Consider the following 6,014-nt stretch of genomic DNA (forward strand, 5'->3'; position numbering starts at 1 on the left):
ACAGTCCATATTCCCATTTTGATCAGTGACTATCTGCAAGACCGACAATGGTGAAGACCTCTGGTCCTTTGGTGGTTTTATTTTTTTTTTTTCCTGGCCTCAGTTTACTTGTAAAAAGAGCACAGGACACTGGTCGGCTGTAAATGGTGTTTGCAGAACCCAATAGGGTTCTGCCTAGAAGTCTGGGGTTGGGTCCCTTCCTGACCCTGCAGTCCTCCTGCCTCTTAGGCCTGTAAGTAGAAACCAGAGCAGCAGGCGAAGCCAGATCCAGTGATGAGATCCAGGTTGTGAACCAGCATCCTGTAGGCAGTTGGGTGTGTCACAGCAGTCTGTCTGTCTGCACATTGGCAGGAGCCTTCTCTACAGAGCCTTCACAGGGGCCTGGGCACCTTTGGGAGCCTGAGCTGGAGCCGAAGCCTGGGCCTTAGCTGGAGCTGCAGCCTCTGCCTTGGTTTGAACCTTGGGCTTTGGTTTGCAGAGCCTACGACCCTTGGCCATGTAGCTTCGAATCCTCTTCCCAAGCTTGGGGTGAGCGATGAAAGCCAGACGGCTGAGTTTTCAGCTGGGGCCCTTTGGCATCTTGGGTTTGATGGCCTCAGACTTCACAAGGGCCTTGATGCCTCTGCGCATGCGCTCACTCACTGTCCTTTGCTTTGTTGGCCTGCATCTTCTTCAGGCCTTTGTTGTGCTTCTTGGCAAAGCGCATGTTCCTAAGGAACTTAGGATCAACCCCCATAAGGATGCGTATCTTTATGACTGGGGTTTCTTGATGCCATTTCTGTACCATTTGTGGGACTGGTTGTGTGTGGTGTGGTTCCTGGACTTAGCCATGTCTGCACAGTAATCCTTGACTCCTGAACCGCCTGGGACCCTTTTGTGTTCTTTAAAGACATTGAAAGTTGATAGATATTTGCAGAACTGTCATTTCTACGTGAGAGGTGGAGATTCTTTACCATTGCATGTCTGTTCTAGCAAAACTCACTCTACCGAAGGAGGGTGAGCTTTTCTCCATCTGCATCCATGTTGGAAGCCGTCAACTGAGGAGAGCCATTCAGCAGCCGGAAAGGGTTGAGGCCAGCTCTCCCGGATCACAGACATCTGCATGGGCTTCAGTGATAACACCAGCCACTGGCTCCTTCAAGCAGGTTCAGTCCAGAAAGTGAGCCTTTCTTCATCTCGGGGCTCCATCGTAGCCTGGAGCCAGGGGGAGCTGGAGGTTAGCAGATCGGAGTCTGAGTCTCCCTCTGCATAAGCTCCAGGCTATTGCACACCACACCATCGACTCTACAAGGCAATGACAGTATGTCAACCTCAGCGCCCTCTCACCTGTCACCTCTGTCGCATCTCAATTCTGCCTCGTTAATAATAATTTAATAATATGTTTAAAAAACACAAAATAATCACATCTTTTAAAGCACACATGGAAAAACGACTTTGTGCCAAGATTGAAAAGAACTCGCACTTAGCAACTTTGCCCTTAACGCTGCTTTTCACTCGGGTGGGTAAGGGTTCTCACTTCCCTCCGTGCACAGAGCAGGGGCTGGGTGAGGCAGGAGAGTGGTCGTTTCCACCTTGGTCTTTCTCTGAGTCCTTGGTTTTTGTTTTTCCTTTTTTTCCACACTACCCAAAAGGTGTGTTTCCAGACAACCCTGCCATCTTGGTTCATTTAGCCTGTGGCTGTGAATACAGCTCCTGCCCCCTGGCCTTGGGTCGGAGGGTGTAATAGAGTTCTGTTCCTGACAGTCCCAAATTCCGAGGAGATGATCATTTCCATGCTAAATATCCAGACAAATACCATTTCAAATAAACATTTCTTTTTAAAAAGTATATTTTTGTATGTATATGATTTCTTGCCTGCATGTATGTGTGTGCGCCACATGTGTGCCTGGTACATGAGGAGGTGAAAAAGACCCAGTTGCATGGAGATCAGTTGACAGAAGGTTGTAAGCCACCATGCGGTGCTGGGAACAATCAGAGCAATGAGTGCTCTTACCTGCTGAGCAATCTCTCCAGCCCCGAAAACAAGGATTTTTCTGACAAACAACTAGACATTGAAAAGTGATGTTGCAAACTTGGTGTCAGACAGGTATGGTGGCACGCACCTTTAGTCTCAGTACTCGGGAGGTGGAGGCAGGAGAGTCTTTGGTGAGTTTGAGGCCAGCCCTGGGTCTACAAAGTGAGTTCCCGGACAGCCAAGACTATGACACAGAGAAACCCCGTCTCAAAAAGAAAACAGAACAAAAACAACAACAATAAAACAAAACAAAAGAACAACTTGGTGTCTAGAGAGGACAGCTGTTTATCGCACAATTATCAGTATCACAAGACATTGGTCTGCAGAGACCGTCATAGCAAGTTATAAAGTATTAAAATCATGGTGGAATACTGGGGGAGGGGTAATAGGTTAGTGGTAGAGCACTTGTCTATCAATGTCCAAGGCCTTGGCTTTGATCCATAGATTTGCATACACACACAGATGCGAGTGTGAGCGTGTTCGCGCGTGCGCGCGCACACACACACACACTCACACACTCACACACACACACACACATACGCGCACACGCACACACACATACGCACACACACACACACATACGCGCGCGCACACACACACACACTCACACACACATGCACACACACACACACTCACACACACACATATGCACACACACACACACTCACACACACACACATGCACACACACACACACTCACACACACACATATGCACACACACACACACACACACACAATGATGGTTAATAGCCCTGGGCATCATGACCTATCCCTTTGTCCCACCTCACTGGCGTTGACCAAGGTCCTGCTTGGGAATACTCTGGATCTCCCCCAAATCCAACAACCAAACGGGCTAATACCTGTCAGGAACTGAGCAGATAGTTTCTACCCAGGTGGATTAGCACCAAGCCACAGAGGGGTTAAAAATACTGAATGTTACCCCACGCCTTTGAAGTGCTGAAGCTGACCCGCACCGGACCATGCTAAGTCAATCCAGTTGTGTTTTGTTAGGTTCTGTTTAAATCGACAGCAACATTTCTCAAGCTTCAGCAGGCAGCACAGTCCCTGGAGGACTCGTCAAAGCACGCCCTGCTGGGCCTTGCCCTCAGCGGTTCTGAGTCAAGTCCGGGGTGGGGTCTGGGAATGTATGCACCTCCCAGGCCTTCCTGAGGTAGCTCGTTCACTGCTCCATGGAGAGCCTCAGTTAGAAATGGATCTTGATAGTCGGACTTTTTAAACATCAGCATGCACAGGAGTAATAGTCTCAGAAAGCAGGTTCCTTCTTCATCAGTGGATTTGATGTGAAACCCGCCCTGCACTTCTACCAAGCTCCCAGGTGATGCTGATGAGGTCTTCACCTTGGATCAAGGTCCACAGGATTTGAGTTACCAAACAGAACCCACTTGGGCTGGAGAGATGGCTCAGTGGTTACCAGAGGTCCTGAGTTCAAATTCCAGCAACCACGTGGTGGCTCGCAGCCATCTGTAATGGGATCTGATGTTCTCTTCTGGTGTGTCTGAAGACAGCAACAGTATACTCATACATAAAATAAATAAATCTTTAAAAGAAAAAAGAGAAACCATTCTTCATTTCCATACAATTAAAGTCTTGATTCCAAGTCCTTGTTTCTCTCTGTCTATGATTCCCTCCTGGCCCTCCTCCGCTGGTTCTGTTTTAACTCTATCTTCTTTTGTTCTTTTTCTTTTTACCTGCTTCTTTTTCTTCCTTCCTCTCTCTACTTATTTTTTTCCTATTCTTGCTCACTGGTTCTCTTGCTATCTTTTGAAGTTTTAAAAATCCTGGCCTTCTCTTGAGACTGTGTTTAGATGTTTTTAAATAGCAAACAAAATTAAAAAAAAAAAAAAAAAGCACCAACTTTGCATAAGGAATCGCTCCCTAGACTGTCTCAGACGTTCATGATTCCAATGGAAAGAGTCTTGGAAAATAAATGCAAGCACATGTTAGGGAACAATGCAGGCAATCAGGTAGGTCCAGACATCTTTTATTCTAGAAAGTTCTTAGCTGGGACCACTTTTCTTTGGCTTAGAAATTTTCACAATTTATGAACTATTGTAGCAAACATTTCCTTTTAAAGGGTTCTACTTTTTGTAAAACTGTTTTCTGGCTACTAATGCTGCTTAAATCCTAACTGGGAATAAAGAGGCTTCTGTAATGCCTTCCTGTAGCGCTCCTTTCCCCGAGGCTGGGTGAGCCACTTGGCAGCAAATGGGAGTCTGCAAGTCTTAGCACTGGAGAACAGAAGGATGGTCCAGCCTCATGACCGTCCAGGAAGCAGAGCATGACGCAGATGTCTGTCCTTAATTAGCTGTGTCTGAAAGTCAGCTTTGTCGCTGTACGTGAAGGTGGCCCAAGCTTCAATTCCAACTCAATTCTAGCAACATTAAACCTTGGAAGCTGCTGTATCAATCACCTATAGTATGAGTGGATAAACCTATAGGTAGAACCTCGATGTTCTCCTGCTACTGAATATCCGACTGTGCAGACAAGGTCCCCTACCCACCATGATAGCCAAAGCTATGGTCCAAAGCATCAGTCGGGCTTCTGCTGAAAGGCCTTGCTCAGAGGATGCTCAATCTGTGTCGTCATATGTGCTTTCCCTCCTTGAATGAAAACGGAAAGAAACGAAAGAAGAACTCATGAGGCTAAGACTGAATAATTCTGAAGCATGGGTTCTGTGGTTATTGTTATTACTGTTTTTGGTTTGGTGTGGTTTGGAAGGAGGAGTTTGGCTGCAGTTTGCCAAACCCTGATTGAGATGAAGGAAGGATCAAGCAGAGGGGTACCAAGTTCTGCCAACAGGGTCATGATGAGCAATATAGGCAAAGCATTTCAGGAGGAGAAAAAAATGTGGGAAGGGGATATTGGACAAAGACATAGGAAATACTGCCTCTTATTGCTGTAGAAGAAAATGGGTGTGTGTACACACACATACACACACACAGTCACACACACACACACACACACACACAACATCTTGCTGTTTGACCACTTTTGGTTCAGTCTTACCAGCAGAAGCAGACCAAGGTCCAGTTATCCATGGGCTTGCATCCCCTCCAGGCCCAGGCACTTGTCTCTCCATCAACACAATACTGATGGTATGTGTGGAGTGAGGGGCAAAAAAGGATTTTATTCATTTTTATTTTATTATAGAACCAACTATTTCTCTTGTCCTTATTGCTCTGAGGAATAGAAGTCATGGCCATATTGTTGTTTCGATTGAAAGAAATATTAACTTTTGTTCTCTCTCTCTCTCTCTCTCTCTCTCTCTCTCTCTCTCTCTCTCTCTCTCTGTGTGTGTGTGTGTGTGTGTGTGTGTGTAGACTGCTAGCAAAGAACTTGTCTTTTTACAGTTTTTAAAAGTTGTAAACACAAAGACAGTGTGAGGAAAACCATACACGTCACCTGTAAAACCTACCATATTCTCTGCCCCTTACAGGAGAGTTCGCCAACCTCTGAGTGTGTGAAGGAAGTTTCCTTGTGGTCTAAGGAGTCAGAACAAAAAGGCAAAGCTCGTTTGCATCTGTGAGTCATACAATGAGCTTACAGACAGCCCATTACACGATTAAGGTGTTGGCCCTTTTTTTTTTTTTTTTTTTTTGCCTACCGAACATTTTCTTTAAGACCCTAAACAACGTTAGCTTTGAGCCACTTCATGGGCATGCTTTCTGATGAGGTGGGGGGAGGCTAGAGAATAAAGAAATGTATAGAATTTGATGCCAAAGAGATGAGAGTGCCCAGAACTTGGCTTCTGCATCCAAAACCCTCCATTTTTAGGGTTTTGACTGGCCAATTTGTCATCTAGCCACAGCCTAAAAAGTGAAATTAGGTTCAGAGTCCCAGAGTTCTAGGTTCTGAGATGACCCATCAATGACGTCATAGAAAAGCTACCTTTATATTCCATCCAGAACGCCATAAGTAATGGGACAGCTACAGTGATTCACCTGAACCAACAGGAGAGGGTCAGCAGCAAGTCCCAGA

The sequence above is a fragment of the Micromys minutus genome (assembly GCF_963924665.1).
Source record: "Micromys minutus genome assembly, chromosome: 28".
In the NCBI taxonomy this organism is placed as follows: Eukaryota; Metazoa; Chordata; class Mammalia; order Rodentia; family Muridae; genus Micromys; species Micromys minutus.